Here is a 5,478-nt window from a genome sequence, read left to right as displayed (position 1 = left end):
CTCCAGCTCAGTATCCCTGCCCTCAAGGAGCTTACAGTCTCTTGGGGGAATAACAGGGTGCTGGAAAGATAATTGAGAGGAAGAAAGGGGAAGGAGGGCACCAAGCTGGCTGTAATGATCTACCTTTACCCTCTAGAGTTCCTGTTACTCCAGAGGGAAGGCTGCTTAGTGAATGAATTGAACTCATAGGGCAGATGGTGACTAGAGCCCAGGAAGCTTTGGGTATGTGGATTAATAATTCAGATGGAGGTCGAAGTCTATTTTTTCTATGAGTAAAAGCAGCTAAAATCTTATTCCAGTTAGGCAGAATAACACTGATCAAAAGAGAAAAGAGAAAGGGAAAGAGAGAAGGTGAAACCACTACAAAATACCAGTTTCTGAGAAAATGGAATTTCTCAATGTCGGTGATGGAGTCTTTGTTCACACGCAATCAGCCTGGGCTTCTCAAAGTAGCTGTCTCAGTCCCACAGCGTAAGAGAAGAATGTAAGCACTATGGAATTTTGTTTGTGTGATTTTTGTCAGACTGTTAAAGGGGACTGAAGAACAACAACAAAATCTTTTCACTGATCCATTGTCAGAGAATTTAAACTGCAGGTTCTGGATTGAGGCTCTGATCTACCATAATTATCCTAATAGGGAAGCACCTTTAAGACCTTATTCTGGTTTAGTTTCAGGACGTATTTTGACCAAATCCGATCTGGGTTTTATAACTGCTAATGACAACATGTGAAATCTCAAAAATTTCTGTCAGAGCTTCAAGATTGGGAACTGACACGTGATGACGCTCCTAGTTTCCTATAATAGAGGAATGAGTTTGCATTGAAAGTAACACTAACTCCCACCTCCTGCTAAGTACCACTTAAATACTCATCATTAAGTGGGCCAATCAAAATGCCTTTGCCCTTATATGGAAGTCGCTTAACTCCCGGTCTTTAGAAGGAAGCTTGAATGAAGGCAGACCCACTCAATGCTTTAAGCTACCTTGCTGTGTGGAGGCAAAGGCTTTTAACTTTCTTCTGCTCATCGTTTCCATTGACTGGCGCGCAGAGACATAGCCCTGTGTCTGAACAACTCCTTCCCAGACTTTGCGGTTGAAGAATTGGTTCAGATGTACACCAGTTCTCTAAGTTCCGACTTGGAAAGGAAGAGGGATATCACAGGACCCAAAGAAGTGTCCATTGAGACTTCAGCAACCCACCCTGAAGTGGAAGCCCCTTGTTCTTTACCTTCTGAAGAGTTTCGTTCACTGCCGGATGAGCTCTCAGAACGCTTGGGAGGGATGCAGCACCAGCTGGAAAGGTCCTGCAGATATGACCGTCCTGCCTCAGTGAAGCAAGGCACAACGTTGGCGACAATAGAGATGCCGACGTGGCACACCGCCGAACCAGACTCCTTGCCTGCTGCCCTTCCTGCAGTTGAGGAAGAGGTAGAAGACAGAAGGGATGCTGTTGGCCCTTGCAAGATTAGAACGAGAGTGGGTGCGCTTCCAGGTGAATAGCAACCCCACATCCGATGATGTGAAAGCCCTGGCCGCTTAGCTGGACCTCCCCGCTAGCCAGGTCCATAACTGGTTCCAAAATGAGAGGAAGAAATACAATAAATGGTTTGCACACTTGCAGGATGGAGCTGACCCAGAGAGACTGCATGTCTTGAGGAAGGGCTGGTGTCTGAGATCAAGTACCATGGTGGAGTATCTTCTGGAGAAGTAGAACGAAGTTTAGCTGGAGAACCTAAGATACCTTGTATGAAGGCTTAAAATCTTGTATGTCATTTGATCACATAAAGCAACATGGAACCATATCCACTGTGAAAAATTAAAAAAAAAAAAAGATAGGAGGAGCCCCAGGTTGTGAAAAGCTAAAAAGGGCAAAGAACTTCCCTCTCTGGGCCCCAGTTTCCTCATTTATGGTGTTTGGACTAGATGATCTCTGAAGTTCCTTCTGGTCCTAAATCTATAATCCTATGACCCATGGGTTTAAATCCCAGCTAGCCTGTTACCAGTTATGCCACTACCTACATGACCTTGGAGAAATCATTTTACTTCTCTGACACTCAGTCTCCTCATTTGTAAAATGAGTCTACTCAGTCTATATCCCAAAGAGATTTAAATAAAAAAGAGGGAAATGGACTTATTTGAAGAAAAATATTTATAGCAGCTCTTTTTGTGGTGGTAACTAATTAGAAAGTGAGAGGAGGCCCATTAATTGGGGAACGGCTAAACAAGTTGTGGTATGTGATTTTAATGGAATATTATTGTTCTGTAAGAAATGAGGAACAGGATGATTTCAGAAAAAAACTGGAAGATTTATGTGAACTGATGCAGAGTGAAACGAGAAGGACTGTACACAGTAACAGCAATATTTAGGATGAAGAACTGTGAATAATAGCTATTTTTCAGTGATACAATGATCCAAGACAATTCCAAAAGAGTTCATGATGAAAAATGCTATCTGCCTACAGAGAAAGAATTGCTAGTGTCTAAATACAGACCAAAGTGTACTAGTTTTCTCTTTCTTTCTGTTTTGCACCCTACGAAATGACTCATATGAGAATATGTTTTACATGATTGCACATGCATAACCTATATCAGACTGCTTGCCCTACTAGGGAGAGAGAAGGAGAGGGAGGGATAAAATTTGCAACTCAAAACTTTAAAAAAAGAACATTAAAAGTTGTTTTTACATATAATTGGGTTGAAAATAGATTATCATTTTTTAAAAATGAAGCAGTTTACTTGGCAATTTTTAAGGGCCGTTCCAGCTCTAAGTAAGTCCTGTGATTCCTATGAATTCAATTGCTAATTTGAGTTTTAACTGCCTTTCAAGATATTTGCTTTCCTTTATAATTCTATGTTTTTTATTTTATGTATTTAAAAACATTACTCTGAGAAGGGGTCCATAGGCTTCTTCAGATTGCCAAGGGGGTTTGTGATATAAAAATGTTAAGCATCTGTACTAGATCTCTAAGCATTTTTTGAAACAAAATGCAAAACTGGTTAATTGGATGTCACTAACAGTAGCCTGCCATTTCATCTTCCAGTTAACCAGAGAAACAAAAAATGCTAGAGCTAAAAGGGACTAGAGACTTTCTAATATTTTTTTCTAATATCATGTTTTCATACCACAACCCCCCTTGGCAGTCTGGTGAATGTGAGACATGATTGAAATGGCTGAATAACAACAACAACAAAAAACCCAGCCTTCATGCCTGTGTTAAGGGGCCGTCGTGCATGGCTTCTAACTAACCTCTGGAGAGTTGGGATTTGGAGATCTTGGGGAATATAGGACAGTAATCTGGGGCAGTAAATATCTCATAATTGGGGGCCCAGGACTAGGTTGAACTCACACTTGCTGGTAACTGTGTAACTTCATTCCAATATGGTGGCACATTAGGAAGTTATCCTGTGTATCTAGTCTATGTAGGACTCTGTCGGTTCTGAGTCCAAAGTTACATGAGCCTTGTAGAGCCTCTGGCTTTCCAAGATTCCCTTGAGATTCCCTCAGGATCTTGTTTTTCACTAGGGCTAATCTGAAAAACCACTTCCAGCTCAGGGTTGCTAACAGTTTGGAGTGTTACTCTTCCAAGATAGCATTTGCATATGAACAAATACCTCTAAAACTTTGTTCTGGAAGGGGAGAGTAACGTGAGAATTTCATTTACTGGGCAGGGCTAGGATGGGAGATATTTTCAGAATATGTGGGAAAGGGAAAAGTGATCTTTTCTCGCTGACCTTACAATCCCACCAGCTGCCTACTCAATCTGCAAATAGCACCAGCCTTTGTGGGGTGTAGAAAGTTACATAAGTCTAGGACACATGAACCACAGTTAGGGTAGACTCTTCTCTTCTCCATCTGGCAGCAGCTGGCAAAAGCCAGGAACTATCAGACCCTGTAAAGGTCAGAAAACCACATAGCAGCATCTTTATTCTCTCCTGTTGAAGAAGATACATCCTACTTTTCTCTAAGGCTAAACTCCCTGTCTGTGCCCTTGATCCCACTGACTCCTGACTTACCCAGGACCTTGCCCCAGCAGCCATTCCTTCTCTGTTAAGCATCTTCACCTTTTTTTTTTTCCATTACTAACAAATGTACCCAGGTCTTCCTATCTTAAGGTCATTCTGTCATCCTTCTACCCCATCCAGCTACCAACCCATTTCTTTCCTCCATTCAAGGCCAAACTTCTGCAAAAAGTTGTCTATTTCTGATGGCTTCACTTTCTCATCTTCTCAGAATAATCCTCTGCTGCAGTCATTGCCCTGAAATTGCTCTCCATTAGGCCATCCATGACCTTCAAAGAACCAATGCAATGTCTTTTTGGGGGGTCAATTTTTGTTGATTTTTTTGGTTGCCTTTTTTGTAGCCATTCACACTGTTGCCTCTCCTCTCTTTCTGGAACCTTCTTTTGTATGATGATAGATTTGGAGATAGAAGGGATCTCTGAGGCCACATAGTCCTACTTCTTAATTTTACAGATGAAGAAACTGAGTCCCAGGGATATTGAGTAGTGACTCCAAAGTCATACAATAATCGCCGGGGTGGGATTTAGATCTAGACACTCTGACCCCAGAGCCCTTGTTCTTGCCATTGAAGCACATCTTCCTAAGCATGGATATGCCCAAGGCTCTGATCTGGATTCTTTTTCCTCGCCCCTTTTTTCTCTCCCTCTCTTTTCCTCCTCCTTTTTTGTCTCCCTTGGTGATCTCAATTCTCCTCCATTCAGATGTGAGATCCTTCAAGGCAGGAACTATATTTTTTTCTTTGTTTATTGTTGTAGCTGTTGTTTTGTATCCCTGGTGCTTAGCATAGTTCCTGGCACATGTAAGTGCTTAATACATGCTTGTTGATTGATTGACCATCTGCTCTCATAAATTGATTTATCACTGATACATAGATAGCACCCCACCTCATATCTAGTCCCAATGTCTTCCCTCATCTTCAGCAAAGTTTGGAGATGAGGAATGTTTGGGAGGTAGGAGTGAAGTCTTGGATATTCTGAATTTCAGGCATCCACAGAGCATCCAGATGTAGGAGATGCCCTGATTGAAGGTCAGGTCATTGGATCTGGCTGTTTCAGGGGTTTTTGGTGAGTGATCCATGAGAGAGAAGTTTCAGGAGAGTGAATGGGGCAGAGACCCTTACAAGGGAATGAAGATAGTGAGAAGTGGGGAAGTAGAGATAACAGAGACTGGCAATTCTTTTTTTGCAAAAGTTTGTCCATGAAAGGGAAAAACAATATGGGATAAAATTCATGAGATGGGAAGTTTTTGCTTTTGTTTGATTTAGAGAGCTGAGCATGTTCATAGGTAGATGGGAAAAAAAGCATAATTAATAGGGAAAAATTGAAGAGGCATGCCAGAGAACAACTATAACAGAGGTAGCAAAAACATTTTCATACCATTTTACAGATGAAGAAATCAAGGATCTGAGAGGTTAAGTGATTTGCCCATGCTCTCACTCATAGGATGTGTGGTAGTATGA

This window comes from Vombatus ursinus, unplaced genomic scaffold (genome assembly GCF_900497805.2).
Source record: "Vombatus ursinus unplaced genomic scaffold, bare-nosed wombat genome assembly UNPS02014799.1, whole genome shotgun sequence".
Classification (NCBI taxonomy): domain Eukaryota; kingdom Metazoa; phylum Chordata; class Mammalia; order Diprotodontia; family Vombatidae; genus Vombatus; species Vombatus ursinus.
This window is presented reverse-complemented; position numbering follows the sequence as displayed.